The following is a 24,218-nucleotide window of genomic DNA, read 5'->3' as shown; positions in this document are numbered from 1 at the left end:
ACATATATACACTACCAAACGTAAAATAGATAGCTAGTGGGAAGCAGCCGCATAGCACAGGGAGATCAGCTCGGTGCTTTGTGACCACCTAGAGGGGTGGGATGGGGAGGGTGGGAGGGAGGCTCAAGAGGGAAGGGATATGGGGATGTATGTACAGGTATAGCTGGTTCACTTTGTTGTGGAGCAGAAGCTGACACACCGTTGTGGGGCAGTTGTACTCTAATGGGGATGTTTAGGAAAAAAAAAAAAAATGGACCAACTCAGAGAAACCTTGTGAATACAATGTTAAAAAGTGTAACTATGAATAATAAAATTTAAATTTAGTATGAAAAGATAAGAATGGCAAATTATATTGAAGCTATGTGGAATTATGTTTATAGACATTAGGAAGAGAAAATAAAAATGTAAATATTGCTTGAAAAAAAAAGACAGAAGACAGAAATAAATAAAATTATAAATGAAAGAAGACATTTCAACTGATATCAACCACAGAAATATAGAGGATCATAAGACCATACTGTGAACAATTATATGCCAACAAACTGTATAACCTAGAATAAATGGATACATTCCAAGAAACGTACAACCTACCAAACTGAATCATGAAGAAACAGAAGATCTGAACAGACCAAAATGAGAAAGGACATTGAATCAGTAATCAAAACACCTCCCAACAAAGAAAAGCCTAGGACCAGTTGGTTTGATAGATGACTTCTATCAGGCATTTATATGATGAATGTCCATCCTTCTTAAACTCTTCCAAAACATTCCACACTCATTTTACAAGGCAACCATTACCCTGATTCCAAAGCCAGATGAAGACACTACAAGAATTGAAAACTAAAGGCCAATACCCCTAGTGAATATAGATGCAAAAATCTTCAACAGAATACTAGCAGACTGAATTCAACAGCACATTAAAAGGATCATACATGATGATCAACTGGGATTTATCCCTGGGATGCAAGGATAGTTTAACATATGCAAATCAATAAATATGAAATAGCACCTTAACAAAATTAAGTATAAAAATCATATGATCATCCCAATAGATATAGAAAGAGTATTTGACAAATTCAACATACTTTCATGATTTTTGAAATAAAGCTCTCAACAAATTAGGTATAGAAAGAATGTACCTCAACATAATTAAGGCCATATATGACAAACCCACAGTTGACATCATACTCAACAGCAAAGCTGAAAGCATTTCCTCTAAGGTCAGTAAGTAACAAGACAAAGATGCTCACTCTTTTCAGATCTATTCAACATAGTACTGGAAGTGTTAGCCAGAGCAATTAGGCAAGAGAAAGAAATAAAAATCAGGTCAAATTGGAAAGGAAGAAGTATAATTGTCTCTGTTTGCAGATGACATGATCTTGTACATAGAAAACAAAAAATACTCTACCAAAAAAGCTGTTAGAACTAAGAAATGAATTCAGTAAAGTTGCAGGATACAAAATCAACATACAAAAATTGGTTACATTTCTATACACTAATATCAAACTATCAGAAAGAAAAGCTTTAAAAAATTCCATTAAAATAGCATCAAAAAGAATAAAATACTTAGGAATATATTTAACCAAGAAGGTAAAAGATCTGTACACCCAAAACTATGAAACACTGAAGATAGAAATTAAAAACACAAATAAATGGAAAGTTATCCCATGCTCATGGCTTGGAAGAATTAATATTGTTAAAATGCCCATAATACCCAAAGTGGTCTATAGATTAATGCAATCGCCATCAAAATTCCAATGGCATTTTCACAGAAATGTAAAAAAATTCTAAAATTCATATGGAACCAAAAAAGATTCCAAATATTCAAAGCCATCTTGAATAAGAACAAAGCAGTAGGCAAAACACTTTATGATTTCAAATTATATTACAAATCTATACTGATAAAAACAGTATGGTTCTGACATTAAAACAGACATGTAGACCAATGGGACAGATCAGAGAGCCTAGAAATAAATCCAGACATATATGGTCAACTGATCTTTGACAAGGGTGCTAAGAACACACAGTGGGGGAAAGATAGTCTCTTTAATAAACAGTGTTGAGAAACTGGATGTCCACATGCAGAAAAATGAGATTAGACCCTTATCTCACACCGTATACAAAAATGAACTCAAAATGGATTGAAGACTTAAATGTAAGACCTGCGACGATAAAACTACTAGAAGAAAACATAGGAGAAAATCTTCTTGACATTGTTGTGCACAATTATTTTTTGGACATGACATCAAAAGTAAAAACAGACAAGTGGGCTTACATCAAACTAAAAAGCTTCTGCACAGCAAAGGAAACAATCAACAAATGCACTGGATGCAAGATTTACGTGGTCAAGAATCTTGTCTCATAACAGCTGTATCCCAAGAAAACCCTTTAATTTTTAAACTGTTATTTATTAAAGGATATACCTTCCCTCCAGTTCATTTTTCTGAAATGTAACTTTCACCTGTTGACTACTTTCCTGTTCCTCTCTCAGACAGCAGTTGCAAACTTACCCATGTCCTCCAAAAGCTCAGTGTTTTCCCTTATGCTCTGCCATTTTCAGCACACTGGATCAATAACACTACGTTGAAGCACTCCTAGATTTCTTTTGGGGTCTGACTCCCGATTTATCATTTTCCTTTCCTACAATCCTTCTTGGTGATTTTCACATCCATGTGAATGAACCACACAAACCTTGATGTCATACTGTCTTGTCCTCCTCTACGTGAGTTGCCATCACTTCTATAACCCTCACATGTCACATGGTATATCATGTCATCTTCTTCAGTGTCTCCATCTACAATGCCGTATTCTGAAGTTACACTCTTTTAAAATAACTTCCTTTCCTAATTCTTAGACCCCCCTTGCTCCCTCTAAAGATGCTCTGAAACCTCCCACAACCATAAGTTCTTCAGTGCTTTCCTGTTCTCTCAAGAGATCGACCTCTAGTCATCACTCCATTCTTTTTCAGCCTAGAAGCCATAGCCCATTATTTCAAATACACACATAAATAATTCTTGAATGAGCCATAATCTTTCAATATGATCAAGTCAACATTTCACCATATTGTTTATCTGAAATAACTTTTTTTCTTTATATGGCAAATACCACTTGCCTTTGAAGTTTAAACAACTCATGGAAAGTATTATTTGACTGTAGGTATACAATCTTTTAAAAGTTTAGTTCTAACTAAATTTTGACTAGTGAGTCTAAGACGTCAGAAGAAAAGTCTAAAATAAACTGTTTGTTACCTTTGTATTTGTCTTTCTATTTAACTTTTGTGAATTTTGTGAATTTTTAGGGGTAATGTAATATTTTTGACTGTAAATATAATCTAGCATTCTCTGTTCTTTTATATGAAGAAAAAGTTGATCAGCATAATCACAGAACTGAAATCAGAAATATTTCTTCATATTTTTTTATATGAAGAAAAAGTTGATCAGCATAATCACAGAACTGAAATCAGAAATATTTTTTAAGGCATGATAAGAAACTTACCCCCAGGGTTGGGTGAATTAATCTGGGATATTAAAACAACCCTAAGTGGACTCCATCTTAAAGCAAAAACATCAGCTTTTATCAATGTTTATTGGGTATGTTCTTGGGTGAAGTGGCAATCAGATCTTAGTCTTGGCACAGTTGTAGGTTATATCTTATGTTATTCATATAAATGTATGGCATCAATGGTTTTCATTTACTAGTGAGAGAAAATGTGTATGAATATAACATATTTCAGAGGAGACGGGTCACACTAGAAACTAAAATAAAGGATTGAAGTTTCCCCTTTTGGTTGGTGGTTCTGTAAATTAGATTATCCACATGGAGTATTAGGTCACATGAGCAAACCTAATTTAAAGATTACAGAAAACTAATATGGCTCTGTTTTTGGTAGGTGCACAAAAACACTGAAACAAATTCTGCTAAAAGGATTTGATAAATTAATTAAAGCTGATTTGAGGATTACAAAACCTCAAGACTGCTGAATTTCACAAACAGCTTTAAACAAAATATAACCTAATCTTTAAAGTCTTAGTAATAACAGTTTTCAGCACAGTTTTGGCCAAAATATCACTTTTTCTTATTCAGTTAAATAATCAAAATTAAGAAGTGACTCCCGGTAAGCCGTGCATTGCTGTTATGTATGCTTAATGTAATCTGCGTTTGCTCTTTGGATTTTATATGTTATAGCATCCAAAGGGGACGATATAGCTTATTTTTGCTCTAAGGAAATCATGTGAAATTAGATCTCTAGAATCATGACTAATCAATTCACCTTCACAGGGGTGTATAAACAGCAGAAGTAATATCACATGTGGGCATCTTTCATGGTGATTAAGTGGACAGAGCCAAGTTAATTAACCTGTCTGTGTCTCATATGTAAAATATACACACTCTTTTTTATATTCTTTCCCATTATGGTTTATCACCTGCTTTTAATATGACAGCCACTGGCTATTTCTAAATTCTAAACTGGTTAAGTCTTCCTTAAGTTTTATTCAAGTCACATACCCATAAGACTTTGTAAACTGTACCTGCAAACTGGTCTTGCTGGAGAAGTAAGGAGATATGATTACTAAGGGGATTACTAAGAAATTACCTCATATAATAACTAGATTTGGGTCATAGCTATAGCAGTGATGAGAAGAAAGATACTCAGAAGTCTGTCTGGCAGAAGGAAAATTGTAAAGGTGTAGCAGAGCCCTATTAGGATGGCTGTAATAGAGTTTTCATTGTCTCTACTCTGAACAAGAAGTATAAAAATATATTACAAGAGTTTATTCACAACACTACAGACAAGATCGGGCACGTTCAGGGTGGTATGGCCATAGACTTCACAACACCACAATATTTAGTCTATAAAATTAATTCAGTTAAAGAATAATAGACTTCATAAAGAAGCCCAAACCAACTACTTAGGACAATTCAGTCAAAATTGCTAAACCAGTTTTTCCACCTTGTCGGCCACAATCATGCATGTAAATGCATAGTGTACGCATGTGTTGACGTTACACATGTTTACTATTTGAAGCACATAAATTTAGGCTTTTAATTAGATCGATTTCAGTGAGAAGTTTCACATGTAGAAATTTTTTTAAATCATTCTATGATATACCAAGATTTCTGAAATACAGTGTTCTAAAAATCAAAACATGGTCTTTAAAAACAGTAGCACTACACTGACTGCCAAAATGTTCATGTTATGATACACACCCTTAGGGAAAGAGTTGGACCAGCCTTACACTGTTATACTAATCCATTGAATCCACTCGTAATTGTTAAATAAACAACTTAGCTTTACATTAGACATGGGAAGTGGGGGAAGTAACAGATACTTGGAAAGACTGGGAAATTATTTTACAGAATTATTACGAGAAAGAGTCTGAGCTAAGGATGAAATAGAGTACACAGGACCCATGTGAATTATAAAAATTGTGTAACTGCATGAAACGGTTAGTTTACTTACAGCCTTTTATATTTATATCTTTTTTCCCTGCATACTACTTAGCTCACTAACTTGCACTTAAAATACTTAAAATACCCTCAGAAATACCTGAGGAAGATGTTATATCAAGAAATGCATTCTTGTGTGCTTAGAGCAAGTCCACTGTAAGAATTACATGGAATTTATTTTAATCTACTTCCCTATGGGAAAGGATAAAACTCCAAACAGCCATAAACATGGAAGTTCATCCTCAGGATACCATCCGAATTTGGGGATTACAATAGAAAGAAGCCATGCATTAGGAGATAATACTCAGGCAGCAAAATAAACGTGGCACACTTTCATTATAGCCACTGGATCAAAGGGGATGCAACCTCCATATCAGCTGACGTCTTTGTTTTTCTGCTAGGGGAAGGTTGATTTCTGGAGTACAACCACTACCCTCAACATTTAGAATTAAATGGGTCCCCTATACATGAGTTGCAGATCATTCAAATTATCTTGCATTATCAATGACAAATTATCACATTAGCCAGGAAGTCACCTGATCTCATTTCCATGTTTAAAATACTCAGGGTACTCACACCCAGCAGTGTCAGGCACAGCACAGATGTTCAGTCATTGTCTTTTACAGATGGCTAATTGGTTATCGAGGATGTAGAAGCACTATCCAAAAAAGTTCTGCTCTTTGTATGCCAGTCTCAAAAATAGCAATTGATTAGAAAGCTGAATCTGTCATAGAGATGGGATTATTATTTAGGACAGGATATCTTGTTTCTACATAACATCATGTGTGTAGCTACTTATTACATCTACTCCCCTTATCAAAGTAAATGTAAGCAGTATGCTTACCTTATGATTGTTATTGTATATTACCAACTCTTCTCAATACAGAATTTCATAAAATCTGTGCAAAAAAGATTCGTGTAACCAGTACTCTTTCCTGGACCCTGTGTCTCCCAGTCTATGACCTCCTAAGGACTGAAGAAAGACATTACCCTCTCCTCCAACTGAGCCCACACTAACCCTTCACAGTGATGCTCCAGATATACCAGCTCCAAAACCCCTGTCTTAAAGGCTCTAAACCCGCTTCAAGGATTCGTTTGGACCCCGCAAGGGTCAATATGCCATTGGTATCTACACTCCTAGGTCCTGGGGGTGGTCAAGGGCCATCTGTTTGTTGGATGTGTAACGTTTGGATGGAGCTTGGAAATGCATCTGGGCTGAAGTACCCATACTGAGGCCTCTCAGGTCGGGGACAGAGCTGAAGATAAGAAAAGAAATGCCCAGTCACTAGCCAGAGGCCAGCTCGAACTCCTGCCAGCGAGCTCCATCCTAGAACTTGCAATGGTCCAAGACATTTAAATTCAAACTTGCATGTCCAAGTTATAATAAAGGGAAATTTGTTGAGACGGGAGAATAGAACATATTTGATGTAACATGCTATTAGCTTAATGTATAATTTCTAGATATTTAGCCAAATATTATGTGGGCCTACCTCTGTACTTTGGCCCCAGACCCTGCCAATGTTAGAGTCAGGCCTGCAAGCAGTAATAGGCCTACAGCTAAAACCAGTCTTTTCTCTCTTCTTAAAAGAATCAAGTTGCTTAGTAAGACTGTGAGAGATTAGTGATGCATTAGTAGGAAAATGGCGGGTAGATCTGTATCCTACTTGATCGTAGATTTAGCCAACGTAGAAGAGCAGCCTTGCTCATACGTCTTTGTAAGCACTAGGAAATGACTAACACGAGAAGATAATTTTTCAAAACTCTGCTTTTTAGCACGACAACTATCATATTTATTAGAAAATAAACGTCTTCAATGCTATGCTTCTTCCTAACAAGATCCATATGCAGAAAGGTTAGCCACAGAAAGAAGAAATCTACTTGTCAAGGTCCAGGTTCTCAGAAGGAAAAGCTGCTTTCATTTTGTAGCACAAGCAAATTTTCTCTTTATCATCCGTAGAAATGCTTGTTAGCGAGGTTGCACTTGCAGAGATTCCTGGTGGAAAACCCTGGTAAACAGAGACTGCAGCTGCGTTTCCACACCAATAAGGAAAAGCCACTTGCCAGTGTAAACTGGGGCTACATTGTTTTAAAGCAGGGGCAGCCTCTCTTATCAGAAACGGACAAGGGAAAAAGGAAAATGGGAAATCTCAAAAGCCCACCTCTGTTGAGCCAAGCAAATGCCATATCAGTTTGGTTCGTGCTGTAAGGATGGACATTCTGACTTATAATAAATCTGAGAGGTACTTTTGCTCTTTAAAAAAAAAAGGAAAAGGAACTGTGGGACCTGGTAGGAAAGGAAACTGCCAGTGAGTCCAATCTACACAGAAATCAATTTCACACGGCCATAATTCAAGGAAATGGGGCGGTAGGTAATGACGTGGACATTCATTTTGCTTTATAAATTTGAACTTTCTTCTTGGCTACTATAATATTTTTTGGAAACAGCTGGGATTTTTTTCCCCTCTCATCTCCCTCGACAAGCACTTTTGCTAAACATGGGAACCTATGAAACCTAGATTCACACTATGACTCATTACTATTGTTTCCTTTAACTTTCCTCACCATCTCGTCCTGCATCGTTTCCCTTTTCTCAAGAATAAAAAGCAGTAATGAGAAAAATCAGTGCTTCAAAACGTACACTAAACACATAGTGAGAAATAGACTAAGGTAAATTCACTAATTTTGCTTTGACTTTTCCATTAGCGCATATTTTGAAATTCATACATAACTGGCTTTCAAGTACAGAATTACATTATTCACACAATAAAATGATTAATACATTTTCATTTTTTTCCCCCTCTCATAGGGCTTGGGTAAGGGACTATAGATTTTTCTCTTATTTCTACTCTTACTGAATGTATATGCTTGGGTCTTTTTGTATATCTGCTATGAAGAAAACGGTTGAATATTTTTAAAATCACAATGGCAGTGATAACATTGGTACATTAGAAAATATGTCCAGAACTTGAAGAGATGGGTAGCCCCCTATAACGTGTTTATTTGACTCCCAAGTTGTGACAGCTTTGACTTTAAGAATCAATAAACAAACAATGATGCTTGGGTTAACTTTTAAAATATAGACACCTATACCTCACCGGCACCTCGTAAGAGAGGAAAAAATGTGTCACTTTAAGTCATATGATGGAAAAGCGAGAACCAAAGTGTCATGCTAGTTGTCGGATCGAAGCCTCTCTGACAGAAGGATGAGGCCCACGAGGGCACGTAGATACACAAGGTCATGGTGAGGAGGGAGACCCGGGAGCCCCTGCCAGCTCCTTCCCGGGGGCCACGCTCAGCATCTAGGCATCTCAGCAGCAGGCCTCCGGAGCTTCGACCTGTGTCTGTGAGCATCTGTGCTTTATCTCCTTTTATTTTGTGCATAGTTAGCAAGGTGTGTCCTGAAGTAATTGCTTCGTAACTTTATGCTTTGTTGGCTTAGGAAAAGTTTCACAGGAACACTCTGCTTTCGGAGAGCGGAGGAATCCTGTGATCCCAAAATGACGTGATGGGTGGCCCGAAATGGGATGACAGTGAAGAGTCCACTTCTGACTAAAAGTCTGTCTATACTCTTTCAAGCACAATTATAAGAGATTGACAGGTGGCAGAGGGAAGTAGAAAAACTGTTGAATTTCAAAGAGATCCCACTTCTGATCGCCATTCTTGTTTTGAGCAAATGCCCTACCTTCTCAGTCACCAGAAATATACACTATATTTGCAAAACACGTGGAAAAAGCATATGAATATATAAAATTTTGTTTTCAATTCTTTAAACAATGATCATTGTAGTATTTCAAATGAAAAATAACTTTCGCATTTACATACAATACACTAAAAACCCATATCTCATGGCGTGGACTCATTTGAACAAAACTTTCATACCACTAGCATTTGTAATGTAAATTCAAAAGTCAAGAGATCTCTACATTATTGTATTTTGAAAATAGTCCTGAAAAATGATAAACTGTAGGGACCTAAAGTCTCCCACGACTGGAACATTGATTGAATACCTGACATCTCTTCAAAAGTAGTGATGTGGGAACCTGGGAAAGAGGGGGTTTACTTACCTCTATTGTACGTCTCTGGAATTGAATATTCAAGTTCATGCAAAAAGCAGTGTGCTTGCTTCACTGGGTATTGATACCGTGATAGCAGTTGTGACTTTTCATGGGAATATTGCTGCAGAGCAACTGCCAGAAAAGCTCATCAATCAGTGTTTCTCAAATGCTAGCAGCTCATTAGTACAATGTCCTCCCAGGGAGCATGCATCTCCCCGTCCCCTGCTTCATCCTGCAATTTGCATCTTGTCCTGGACCGACATTATCATTTCCACAATCTTTTCTTGCTTCTTTCTTTGTTAAGATCCGTTCACTTTCCCACCTGGTCTACAGGTTAGAGAACTGAGTACTTGGTCACTTCTAAAGTGGACAAAGTGTGGGACTTCCCTGGTGGCACAGTGGTTAAGAATCCGCCTGCCAATGCAGGGGACATGGGTTCAAGCCCTGGTCCGGGAAGATCCCACATGCCGCGGAGCAACTAAGCCCGCACGCCACAACTACTGAGCCTGTGCTCTAGAGCCCACGAGCCACAACTACTGAGCCCATGTGCCACAACTACTGAAGCCCCTGCGCCTAGAGCCCGTGCTCTGCAACAAGAGAAGCCACCACAGTGAGAAGCCTGCACACCGCAACGAAGAGTAGCTCGCTGCAACTAAAGAAAGCCCGCACGCAGCAACGAAGACCCAACGCAGCCAAAAATTAAATAAATAAATAAAGTGAACGAAGTGTGAATCAAGGAGAGACAAGAGTGTTGTTCTCGTAACTACTGATGAATGCATCAGTAGCGAAACATTTAGGGTATCATTGGGGTCCATGAGGAAACCGCCTAGTATAAAAAAGTCTTTTGAAATCTATTCTGGATACTACTGTTGTGTGGTAAAACTTTGCATATCAGGTTTTCAAAGTTTAATAATAGCCTATTTTCCTACTCAGATTACTAAGCCGTACTGTTTTTTCCATAAAGCTATTCAATTGTTGTTCAGTATCCAACTCGGTTCTTCTTTCCTGAACTTCATTAGTTTGGCATTTCTTTCTCACTGATTGCTTCTGTGTTCCTGATGAATAGCTGCTGTTTGATATACGTACTTTAAAACTGGCTTTTTGTATTCAAAAGCTGCATAAATTATAACAAGCCAAAAATTTCTAAATAAGTAAAATGGAGAGAAATTGGGTGTTTTTTTGTTTTTCTGATTGCAAATGGCCTGTAGACAAGGATCTGTGTCAGGGGCAAAAGCAGGTTAAGCTGAGATCCCCTGGGAAGCATTCGACCTCAGAGTCCATCAGGAAGAGCCACCAGCTAGGAACATAAATGCCTATATTGAAGTATGGCATCCAGTCCAACTGTTTCAACAAGCTAATTGAAAGTACAGGAGTCAAAAACAGGCTTGCAGAGAGATGACCCATTCTCCCATAATAAATTCAGCATTTGCTGACAGAGAAAGACTAGTAATGTTGCTCCCTTTAATGAATATACTCTGAGGACCAACAACTAATCCCTATTAAAAGGAGAAAGTATCAATAGATTGAAAACACAAAGACAGTTTGAGAAACATCTAAGGGTACATAGACTCTTGCTTGCAGTATATATATTTTTTAAAGAGGCACTTCCTCACTTTTAGAAACTAAAGAAAACTTACCTTGTATAAGTTAAGCTTGTTTTTATAAAATCTGCCCCAGCTAACAAGCCCGAAGACAGCACCAATGGCTGGATATAATGATTATTTGTTATTGCAACAGGAATGATTTAAAAGCACATTATTTCACACATCTGCACAAATATACACCATAAACCGCATGACATCTTTTTATTCAAAACTATAGAGTGAAATCACAACCTTACATCGGCATCAACGAGGGATTTGTCCTTTCTCATGAAACTACAAATTATTTTACCGCAAATGCAAATTTAAATTCCCTGAATGTCTTCTCTGTTTTCTCATTTATTTCCCAGTTACACATTTTGGAAACAGAGATGGAGATTTTTTTTTTAATTAAATGAGAAAATAAAAATTCATCATCGCTTGAGTACAGTGAATCCTCGAGCCCCCGATAGGCTAGTGGGGAGAATGATTATTGTTACAGTTCAACAAACATATCACTTTGACATAATAACTAAAGGTGATTTCTCTTCAGCTGGTCCCAGGCATGTGAGAATAAACATGGACTAACTAAAGAGAATGAGTGACATCTGCTGGATGATAAGAGAAATGAAAAGAAAAAAATTCAAGTATGTAAATGCTCACATTTCACCATCCTAGAACCCACCGCAGTCTGAAATCTGTAACAACATAACAAAGTTGGTATAAATCCTCGGGAACAAGAGGGTAACGGGGTGTGATGGGAGGAGTACAACATGTAGGTTGTAGTATTGTGGGTCCGATCAAGGGAGCCTCAGCCCCCGAGCAGCCATGCGACCTCTATAAATCCTGTGTTTCTGTTGCCTGTGATTTTCTACATCTTATTGTTGATTTCTGTAATCTGTGGCTTTCCATCAGCTTGACTCTGGCTGGGTCTGTGCAAGCAATCACATGAGCTTTGCAAATCTAGGACCAAGAAATTCACCCAAACCCATCATTAGAAGGATCAAAACAGGGCTTCCCTGGTGGTGCAGTGGTTGCGAGTCCGCCTGCCGATGCGGGGGACACGGGTTCGTGCCCCGGTCCGGGAAGATCCCACATGCTGCGGAGCGGCTGGGCCCGTGAGCCATGGCCGCTGAGCCTGCGCGTCCGGAGCCTGTGCTCCGCAACGGGAGAGGCCACAACAGTGAGAGGCCCGCGTAACGCAAAAAAATAAATAAAAATAAATAGAAGGATCAAAACAAAACTCAGCCCCCAAACGGACAGACACATGGCATCAGACATTGCTCATTCATCCCTTAAGGTGCGCTTTCATTTTTCAATTTTAAAACCTATTTCTTAATGAGGTAACAGGATAACTCTTTATTGAGAGCCTGTCCTGTTATTTCATTTAGGCTGTCCTGCACCTCCATGATGTAGGTATTCTTAACTCCTTTTATAGAGATGCTGAGTGTCAGTGGTTACACAGGCTGGAAGGCAAGGATCTGCCACTCACTCCTCAGTTCTACCTGACCCTGGGTCTGCACTTTTCACTCTACAAGCTGATTCTGGGGGCAGGGTATTTTCATATCTTCCAGTGCCAATGCCATTTCAGGCCTCTTTTTAACTCTACAGCCTTTATTAAAGACAACAGATAATTGTCCATACACACTGACCGAAGACCTTGATTCTTTACTCATAACTTGGTCCTGCTTTTGGACATTGTCTGTAAGCAATTGCTTTGTAAAGACCTGCAGGCCACTTAGGTTGCACTCAGCATCTTTCCTTTCTTTCTCAAGAGCATTTTTAAATATGGTCTGGATCCTCCATTTCTTTATTTTTGCAGTGATGGACATGGATTAGGTAACTCCTGAGAGCTCTTCCAGCTGTGTATACACAGAAAATAACCCCAGACCGAGTTGCTGGTTTCCTTCTTGTTCTGTAATCACCCACTCTCAGAGTCAGTACATATACATTGTACTCCTCATTCCGTCGTTGAAAGAAGTGCTTTTTACCTTTTAGAATTTTTATTTTTGTTTACAGTATCTCATGACAACTCAAGTGAAACTACGTACTCAAAAGTAGTCTATTTTTACTCACAAACAAGGCCGCCCAAGATATTTTCTTGCCCGATTAAAAAATTGAAAATGTGTAGCCCCTACTCTTTCAGTCATCTGAAAATGAAAAGTTTATTTCGCCCAAAAAGGAAAACAGATATGATCAAAATTCACGACACATGTACACATGACCCCAAAACTATATTTTTTAATAAAAAGATCCTTTCTATGAATTACAGGAAAAACATCAGATAATAGCATACCAGCTCCTTAAGTAGTTGACAGGGTTTTCAAATTTCCTGAGGTTACAATTGTTATTATTTTACTTCCAAAATGAATAAAAGTGATCTTAATATTGTTTTAAATACTAATGTAGAAGGGGAAAGTAACACAATATAAATGTCTTCTACAGTTAGTCAAATTCTTGCGTTAAGATACAGCAGGTCGAATCTTGAACTCAATAGCACCATCTAGTGGAGATAAACCAGAAATGCTTGTTTTCTTTGGTTGTTGGTCCCAGTGCCCAGCAACAGCTAATCCACGCATTCAGGGTGGTGGGAGCCTCCCTGCAATAGGTACTTCTTAGGAACAAAAATGTTATTTGCTTGAGAATAACTTAAAGTCCCATTTATGAAATATACCAAACAATTTACCTTACTATTATAAAAATGTAAGTATCTAATTATGAGCTTATTCTTTTTTTTTTTTTTTTTTTTTTTTTTTTGCTGTACGTGGGCCTCTCACTGTTGTGGCCTCTCCCATTGCGGAGCACAGGCTCCGGACGCGCAGGCTCAACGGCCATGGCTCACGGGCCCAACCGCTCCGCGGCATGTGGGATCTTCCCAGACCGGGGCACGAACCCGTGTCCCCTGCATCGGCAGGCGGACTCTCAACCACTGCGCCACCAGGGAAGCCCTATGAGCTTATTCTTAACAACCTCACATCATAAAAGATGCGGATAAATGATCTTATATGGAGTTGAATGCTGTGTGTGTGTGTATGTGTATGTGTGTGTGTGTGTTTTAAATTACTCATTCACTCATTTATTAACAGACATACTTAATTTGTAGTTTCTTTTATTTTCTACTTCTGCAATCTTGCATAACTCCCGTGCTCTGTTTACACTTCTGTGACAGACATTAAACTGAACCCCATGTTACACCAACGTCCTCATTCCTGCTTGTTACTACTGTTGCTTCCTGAATTATCCAGGCTACCTGGTTGACGCTGCAGTCACTTTGCACTGTTATCTGTGTATTGATTACAAGTAATTCTCCTACTCAGAGATTGCCTGAAAGACTGCCATTGCATGATTCACTATATTCCTTTTTCTCTAGCAGCCTAAGTCACAGAATCTGATTACAAAACCTAGAGCCCCTGCCACCTCCTTGGACCCTTTTGGATCACGAGCAAAACATAAATATGCACTGTTATTAAGCCACTGAAATTCTGGGATTGTCTGTGCTTGCAGCATAACCCAGCCAATCTTGAGGGAAACAAATTATTAGCTCAATGTAAAACAGATAAGGCAGCTCATAAATCCACTCACCTGGATGAACAAAGAGACATCTTTATAGGCTGAAAGCAAGTACAGAAGGTCTTGCCCATCTCTCTGTGTTGTGTAATTCCCACTTTCCCTGGGACACTAGATGTCATATGTGACATGAGACTTGCTGGCACATCCATGGAACAAAGGTCTCCAAGTCAATGCATATTTACCTCTCTGACCTCAGATTCCTCCCTTGCTTCATCACATTTCTGCTTGATAATTAAGACAAATAATCTCTGTCAAAAGAGTAAACTTCCTCTTAGCTTGTGTGTCTAATGGCAGAGACTCTCAAAGGAGCCAGGCTGCTGTTTCAACTTTCAGGTCAGTGGAGCCATTTTTGTTTCTCCTGGAAAGCAAGGTCTTTAGAGTAGCATAGCCCAAGTCACGAGAACAGAGGTGACAAGGACAAAAAGTGCCGGTTGGTCATAAGGTGTTAAAAAATGCCACCTCTGGGGGCTTCCCTGGTGGCGCAGTGGTTGAGAGTCCGCCTGCCGATGCAGGGGACACGGGTTCGTGCCCCGGTCCGGGAAGATCCCACATGCCGTGGAGCGGCTGGGCCCGTGAGCCATGGCCGCTGAGCCTGCGCGTCCAGAGCCTGTGCTCCGCAACAGGAGAGGCCACAGCAGTGAGAGGCCTGCATACCGCAAAAAAAAAAAAAAGTTTAAAAAAAAATGCCACCTCTGATTTGGCCAGTGGGGGGATCTTCACGGTTGAGCCCACGGAGAACTGCCATCCCTGCTAACACGGTCACTCTGTCCTGAAGTCAGTGAGCAAGAACCAGAGGAGGTAAAGACAGAAGCTGACATCTGCAGGACAAGTCGTCTTCTCCACTTGGTCCTTAAGAGCTGCCTCTTCCGGGAGAGCCCTCTGGTGAGAACTTCCGTGCGTCACTGATGTTCTCCCGTCCTGGGCGCGTTCCTAGATATCCTGTCCTGTGCTCTTCCCCAAGCTTACTTGTCTCCAAAGTTACTTCTTCCAAGTGCTGACCAACCACCCAGACTACAAGCAATTCCCAAGAACTGGTGTCGCTCCACACTTCTTGCAATCTCTCTTTCCAGGAAAAGTGAATCCTAAGACATACTACTTAGACACCCGGTCGCTGAGATTTCCTTCTCCAGTATCCTGAAGGTCACCTCCAAGTACTATAGTTCTTCAGTTCATCACCCCTGCCTAATGCAGGATGTCATGGGGAGCCATCTATGAGCCAAACTCAGTTTTTTTCTTCTTCAGATAACTCCATGTCAGGTCGCAGATGTGGACTGAGAGAGGGACAGATGGCAGTGAGTTTACCAGTTCATTCAGGGCTTGTCTGGTCCCATATAATCCCTTCAATTAAACGTTGGAGAGTTGTAATGACTTGAGGCTTAGAGGATCAGACAGAACTTATTTTTGACGTGCCTCTCAAGTTTCACGGTTACTGGCATCTCAAAGCCCGAGCATGAACCAAGAATTATTCTCAAAGCAATATTTACTTTCTGAAGAGAGCATGGCTTTGTTCCAAAACCCTAAGGGTATTCGCTCTGATTCACCCATCAGAGCTCATCACAGACTCCACACAGCAGCCCAGTCAGGTGCAGACTCTGGAAGCACCACTGGACCCACCAGGACATTGTCAGAATTGCTTGCATAGCAAACGGGTTGAACAGAAGGATCTTCTTTTATTCTGGGCCCCATTCAGGCTTTCAGCCTTTGATTTACCAGGTTATTCAGCATTGGGGTTGGAGCAGACACCACAATGGGTTCATGCTGCCTCCTAAGCCCAAGATGACAACATATGAAATGTTTAAAAATAAAAGATGGACCTTAATAAATGAACAAGGACCAAGAGACTTAAAAAGGGGTCATAGAAATTATAAAAGAACAAAGTAGAACTTTTACAGTGGTAGGGGGCATAGGGGGTCGCCATTTGCCTTTTACTTTAAAAGTGATATTCTATCCAACCCAAATTTCTGATCCCCTAGGCACTCCACAGTAGTGGAAGATCCCTGAAATTTGTGGGACAAAGCTCCCACCCTCTGATGCACATGTATATTAATAAGTATCCTTCCCCAAAGTTCTAAATCAGTACTATACCTTGTGGGATGGGGATAGACTTAGGCTCCCTGCTCATTAAATTATAGCAGAAAACAAAATATTGATGCCCTGAGGCAAGATGGTAAAATCTACCTGAGTGTAAAAGCAAACTTATGGCATTCTCTGCTTATTAGGAAAAAGGGAGACCAAAAAAAAATGTGTTTACCAAATCAGTAGCTCCATATTAAGCTGCGAAGGGCTGTTTTTTTCTCGAGCAAAGAGATGCCTGCGCTTCCGTGTTTGGCATCGTTTTGGACGTGCTGCTCTAAGACACTTCCTGCCACAATACAACCAGCTCCCGGATGAAGGGGACACACGCAAGGTTCATGCACTCCTAGCTCTTAAAAACATATACAAAAGCTCCAAGGGAAGAGGGGGGAAAGACCAGTGAGTTAAAACCTAAATGTGAGCAGTAACCAAAACCAAAATTCAGAATTTTCTGGAAGGCAGAGGTCCATACAAAGTTAGAATCAAGAGATTGAGCCCTGGGCCCACAGAAGGGGTATGGGGGCCCCAGGTTAAGCCACAGCCCTTGAAAACACCTAAGAAGGTCACGGGTCAGAACAGTAAAAGCTGGCCCTCCAGGCAGAAGCATATGCAAATCTGGCTGGAGGTAAGTTGCTTCACCAATTTAGGTGCTCAGACTTCCTACAGATGTGAGCTCACAGTTTAAAAAATAAATAAATAAAACAAAAACCGAAAACAACTAACCACCAAGACACAAGGAGTAAACTGCCATGAGTAAGAGTCTGCAGAAAAAGAAATTTTTTTAAAGGTCTTCAGATATTAGAATCTTCAGACTCACATTTTTTTAAATGACAATATATGAAATGTTTAAAAATAAAAGATGAACTTTAATAAATGAGCAAGAACCAAGAGACTTAAAAAGGGGTCGTGGAGTTTATTTTTGTGTACGGTGTGAGACAGTGTTCTAATTTCATTCTTTTACATGTAGCTGTCCAGTTTTCCCAGCACCACTTATGGAAGAGGCTGTCTTTTCTCCACTGTATATTCTTGCCTCCTTTATCAAACATAAGGTGATGATATGTGCGTGGGTTTATCTCTGGGCTTTCTATCCTGTTCCATTGATCTATATTTCTGTTTTTGTGCCAGTACCATACTCTCTTGTAGCTTTGTAGTATAGCCTGAAGTCAGGGAGCCTGATTCCTCCAACTCTGTTTTCCTTTCTCAAGATTGCTTTGCCTATTCGGGGTCTTTTGTGTTTCCATATGAATTGTAAGATTTTTTGTTCTAATTCTGTGAAGAATGCCATTGGTAGTTTGATAGGGATTGCACTGAATCTGTAGAGTGCTTTGGGTGGTATAGTCATTTTCACAATATTGATTCTTCCAGTCCAAGAACATGGTACTTAAATGTAAGACCAGACACTAAAACTTTTAGAGGAAAACATAGGAAAAACACTCTTTGACATAAACCACAGCAAGATCTTTTTTGACCCACCTCCTAGAGAAACAGAAATAAAAACAAAAATAAACAAATGGGACTTAGTTAAACTTAAAAGCTTTTGCACAGCAAAGGAAACCATAAACAAGACAAAAAGACAACCCTCAGAATGGGAGAAAATATGTGCAAATGAAACAACAGACAAAGGATTAATCTCCAAAATATACAAACAGCTCATGGAGCTCAATATCAAAAAAACAAACAATCCAGTTAAAAAATGTGCGGAAGACCTAAATAGACATTTTACCAAGGAAGACATACACATGGACAAGAGGCACATGAAACGATGCTCAACATCACTAATAGAGAAATGCAAACCAAAACTACAATGAGGTACCACCTCATGCCGGTCAGAATGGCCATTATCAGAAAAGCTAGAAACAATAAATGCTGGAAAGGGTTTGGTGAAAAGGGAACCCTCCTACACTGTTGGTGGGAATGTAAACTGATACAACTACTATGGAAAACAGTATGGAGGTTCCTTTAAAAAGTACAAATAGAACTACCATATGACCCAGCAATCCCACTACTGGGCATATATCCTGAGAAAACCATAATTAATTCAAAAAGAAACATGCGCCACAATGTTCATTGCAGCACTATTTACAATAGCCAGGACATGGAATCAACCTAAATGTCCATCAACAGATGAATGGATAAAGAAGATGTGGCACATATATACAATGGAATATTACTCAGCCATAAAAAGAAACGAAATTGAGTTATTTGTAGTGAGGTGGATAGACCTAGAGACTGTCCTACAGAGTGAAGTAAGTCAGAAAGAGAAAAACAAATACCATATGCTAACACATATATATGGAATCTAAAAAGAAAAATGGTACTGATGAACCTAGTTGCAGGGCAGGAATAAAGAGGTAGGCATAGAGAATGGACTTGAGGACATGGGGTGGCAGGGCGAAGTGAGAGTAGCATCCACATATATACACTACAGAATGTAAAATAGTTGGCTGGTGGGAAGCAGCAGCATAGCTCAGGGAGATCAGCTCAGTGCTTTGCGATGACCTAGAGGGGTGGGATAGGGAAGGTGGGAGGGAGGCTCAAGAGGGAGGGGATATGGGGACATGTGTATGCATATGGCTGATTCGATTTGTTGTGCAACAGAAACTAACACAGTACTGTGAAGCAATTCTACTCCAATAAAGATCTATTTTTAAAAGGGGGGGTCATGGAAATTATAAAAGAGCAAAGTAGAACTTTAAGAAATAAAAAATAATAATTCTATAAATGGGTTAAATATCAGATTAGACACATCTTAAAAAAGAATTAGGGGCTTCCCTGGTGGCGCAGTGGTTGAGAGTCCGCCTGCCGATGCAGGGGACACGGGTTCGTGCCCCGGTCTGGGAGGATCCCACATGCCGCGGAGCGGCTGGGCCCGTGAGCCATGGCCGCTGGGCCTGCGCGTCCGGAGCCTGTGCTCCGCAACGGGAGAGGCCGCAACAGTGAGAGGCCCGCGTACCGCAAAATAAATAAATAAATTAAAATTAAAATCCTAAAAAAAAAAAAAAAAAAGAATTAGTGGCCTGGAAAATAGATCTGAAGAAAATATCCAGAATAATCTAAGAGGGAACAACGAGAACAAAATTTGAAAGAAAAGTTAAGGAGCCTTGAAAGAGTGAAGTATAACAGACCCCCACACAGAGAGAGCAGAAGGGCAATATTTGAAGAATCACTGCGTTTTCCATTTCTGTAAAAGAAATAAATCCACAGACACAAAATACAACTTATATCAAACCGGAAAGAAAAGAATATATCAGCAGCCAACAGAGAAAATACAGAATAAGATAAAATGATTAGACTGATACATATTCTAAGAAGCTAAAAGATAAGGCAGAAGATAGAGGAATAACATGCCTTAGTCCATTCAGCCAGCTACAACGAACTATCACAGACTGGGTAGCTAATAAAGAGCAAAATTTTTACTGCTCTGAGTTCTGGAGGCTGGAAATCTGAGATCCGGGTGCTGGCGTGGTCAGGTAGGGCCGTCTTCCAGGTAGCAGACTTCTTCTTGTGTCCATACCCCTGCACAGGTGTGAGGGAGCTTTCACTGGGGCCTCGTTGATACGGGCATGGATCTCGTTCGCAGGACTCTGCTCTCAGGACCTGATCTCAGGACCAAAGGCCCTACCTCGTAAGGTAACCCTATCACACTGAGCACTCAGGTTTCATCATACGAATTGGGGGCTGGGGGCAGCTGGGCTGAAACATTCAGCCTATAGCAAATATCTTCAAAGAGTTGAGAGAAGATAACGGTCCATCCGGAATTAATCACTCAGCAAAACGTTTCAACAACATGGACAAAGCAACATATTTTTTGATAAACAAAACCTAAGAGCATTACCACCATCATTTTTTCATCAAAGGAACATCTAAGAGATGAACTTCAGAAAGACGGGCAAAGCAGGAAGCAGTGGCAAGTCAGGAAAATGGTACATATTATGAGTAAACCTAAACGTAGACGTTTATAGTGATGATGATGAGGGTGATGTCAGATTTGTCCTATTTAATTTGAAAAAAGCTAAAATAATGGACCATAGTAGCATGTAGGTCATGAGCAGGTGAATATGGCCCAAGTGTGCCGCCTGGAACTCTTCAAGATGCTGGGAATACAGCCCAGCCGTAGACAAAGTCAAAAAATCCCAGCTCTCGTGAAACTTGCATTCTTAAGAATTAATTTAAGAATCATTAACTTAAAAATGTGTTACACATGTATGGTAATATTTCAAGGTTTACATAAATTTTTAAGAAAAATCAGTGAATTAAAAATGAAATAAAAACAAACAAGAAGGCTCAATTCAAAATAAAACAAGAAAAGAAATGAGCAAAGAAACAGAAGATTGTATATAAAATACAAAAAGGAGAGAATAATTCCAAATAAATTGATATTCATGATAACCACCAATTAAAAGATAGAGGTTATCAGATTGGCTTTTTTTAACATCTTAATTGGAGTATAATTGTTTTACAATGTTGTGTTAGTTTCTGCTGTATAACAAAGTGAATCAGCTATACATATACATATATCCCCATATCTCCTCCCTCTTGCATCTCCCTCCCTCCCACCCTATTCCACCCCTCTAGGTGGTCACAAAGCACCGAGCTGATCTCCCTGTGCTATGTGGCTGCTTCCCACTAGCTATCTATTTTACATTTGGTAGTGTATATATGTCCATGCCACTCTCTCACTTTGTCCCAGCTTACCCTTCCCCCTCCCCATGTCCTCAAGTCCATTCTCTACGTCTGTGTCTTTATTCCTGTCCTGCCCCTAGGTTCTTCAGAAACATTTTTTTTAGATTCCATATATACGTGTTAGCATACGGTATTTTTCCCTTTCTGACTTACTTCACTCTGTATGACAGTCCCTAGGTCCATCCACCTCACTACAAATAACTCAATTTCGTTCCTTTTTATGGCTGGGTAATATCCCAATGTATGTATGTGCCACATCTTCTTTATCCATTCCTCTGTCGATGGACACTTAGGTTACTTCCATGTCCTGGCTATTGTAAACAGTGCTGCAATGAACATTGTGGTACATGAATCTTTTTGAATGATGGTTTTCTCAGGGTATATGCCCAGTAGTGGGATTGCTGGGTCGTATGGTAGTTATACTTTTGGTTTTTTAAGGAACCTCCATACTGTTCTCCATAGTGGCTGCATCAATTTACATTCCCAACAACAGTGCAAGAGGGTTCCCTTTTCTCCACACCCTCCCAGCATTTATTGTCTGTAGATTTTCTGATGATGGCCATTCTGACTGGTGTGAGTTGATACCTCATTGCAGTTTTGATTTGCATTTCTCTAATGATTAGTGATGTGGAGCATCAGATTGGATTTTTAAAATCCAGCTTTATGCTATTTAAAGGAGACATCCCTAAACACAAGGACATAATAAGGATGAAAGCAAAATGGCTGGAAACTGTCTGCTGTGGAGCCACAGCGTCTACTGCTGCCAAACAGTTTGTAGTTCAGATTGCCCAGAAAATACCATTTTTTCATCCTGTTAGTGGGTTTTAATCTGGTTTTCAATAACTTTTAAAAACTTACTTGTCTTGTTTCAGCAGGAGTGGATTTATCGGCAGTATGCACACATTTGCGATAAGACTGATTTATTTCCCTTAGTCCCACTCTTAGAGATATTTTTTCCACACCACTGGTTTCGAGCCCCGTCTGTTCATGAGATTAGATATTGCTTTCTCTTACCTTAACCCTCTCACAGCTTTTGGCAAGTTCTATGTGACGCAAGACTAAAGGAACCCACAAGTGCACATTCCTGTGGGTAATTTTTCTTTATGCGTTTCCATGTTGTAAATCATACCCATCAGGCCGCAACACGAGGCGGCATGGAATGCGGGAGACCTAGTACTTGTTTTTTTCGGATCTACCACCAGGGGGCACCAAAGCCCCAGTAATCAGCAAAAGAGGCTCATTTGAGAAAAACCAGACCACCAAGGTGTAGACCTTGCACAGAGCACAGTGCCCAGCTGAAGGCCGTCTGTGAAATGACTGGACATGAAAACTTCTTACTGTAAAAAATTAACTTTAAAACCAAGAAATTGGGAAAATTGTACTGATGAAAACTACTTCCCTCTCTAGTGATTTTATAGGTTACACTGAACTTAAAATATTTCACGTAGAAGATGAATAAATATATAGGAAACTATATGAATGAGTTATATTAAGTTCTTATATGAAAATATATGAATATATATAGAAAATTATTCTCTTATGCAACCTCACTAAATAATTAAAAGAGTGATGCCCTGGATATATATTTGCTTCTTTCCCCTATTAATCTTCGTAAAGCTTGTTGGGCCTGAGTGTCTTCTATAAACAAGCTCTTTATTATGTGATTTCTAGCCAGGGGTACCTGACTCCTGTAGTTCACCAGAAAATGTGAGGCAACCATCACATAGTTAAAGCTGAGTAAGAGGATGGATGACACGTAGTAGATGTGCAGTAACTAGTGTTATATATGTCCTGGTGATGGACATTGTAATGGACTTTGGAGCCAGCTAGACCTGTGTTCAAAACCCCTCCTAGTCTGACCTTGAGCTAAGTTTCCTGAACCTGTTTTTCCACATCTGTATCCCACATCAGTCCTGTTCCTTGGATGAGCCAAGAATCCTTGTCTCAGAGTCTGGCCTTTGCTACTCCCGGGGTCAGAATTTCTCCTCTTTCTGATACCCTGAAGTCCATTCTCTCTTCTCCTTCAGGTATCAGCTTGCACCCAAACACGCCTTATCCCCATTCCCCAATTCTTTTTCTCCACAGTACTTATTATGACACAAAATACATCTTACTTCCTCATGTGTTTGCTAGGGATCCTCCCCACTAGACGGTGAGCTCCATGAGAGCGGAAACTGTTTTTTCTGCTTTGATCACTGCTCCGTCTCTAGCGACTAGAACAGTGCCTGGCAAACAGGAGCACAGTAAACGTCTGCTGAGTAATGAAATGACTCCCAGGAATGTTATGGCTGATGATGATGTTTATAAATCACCTAGCATATAATAGCAGGTAAATTGTAGCTGTTATTATGAAATTCTGTTATATTGTAGACTCAATTTCTTGATTCCTATTACAATTTGAACTTTTTTTAAACAAGGAGTCTTGAAATTGATTAACTAGGTCATGACCATCTTTTTTTTCTTTTAATGACATGGAAGAAGGGTAAATGAGCATATGCCTGTAGCCCGAAGTATTATTTTGTGAAACTTCACTTGCAATTTTGTGTGTGGCAGGAGTGTGTCATAAAAGCACAGGTACTGATATAGACCCACTGCCTTTCATAGGTTGCCCTGGAGATCTTTTCTCACAGAATGTGCCTTCCTAGAAGGGGACTGACCAGCAGAAGGCCTTAGATTTGGAAGGATTGGTCCCTCTGGCCTCCTGGAGTCATCCCAGCCAGATAATAGGGCTCACATTTTATCCTGGAAGCCCTTCAGCATCACCAGATTTAGCACTTAATGCAGCTCCAAGACTATGTCACAGAAACAC

This window comes from Hyperoodon ampullatus, assembly GCF_949752795.1.
Source record: "Hyperoodon ampullatus genome assembly, chromosome: 20".
NCBI classification, from domain to species: Eukaryota; Metazoa; Chordata; class Mammalia; order Artiodactyla; family Ziphiidae; genus Hyperoodon; species Hyperoodon ampullatus.
The sequence above is the reverse complement of the archived record's forward strand: the minus strand, read 5'-3'. Positions refer to the sequence as shown.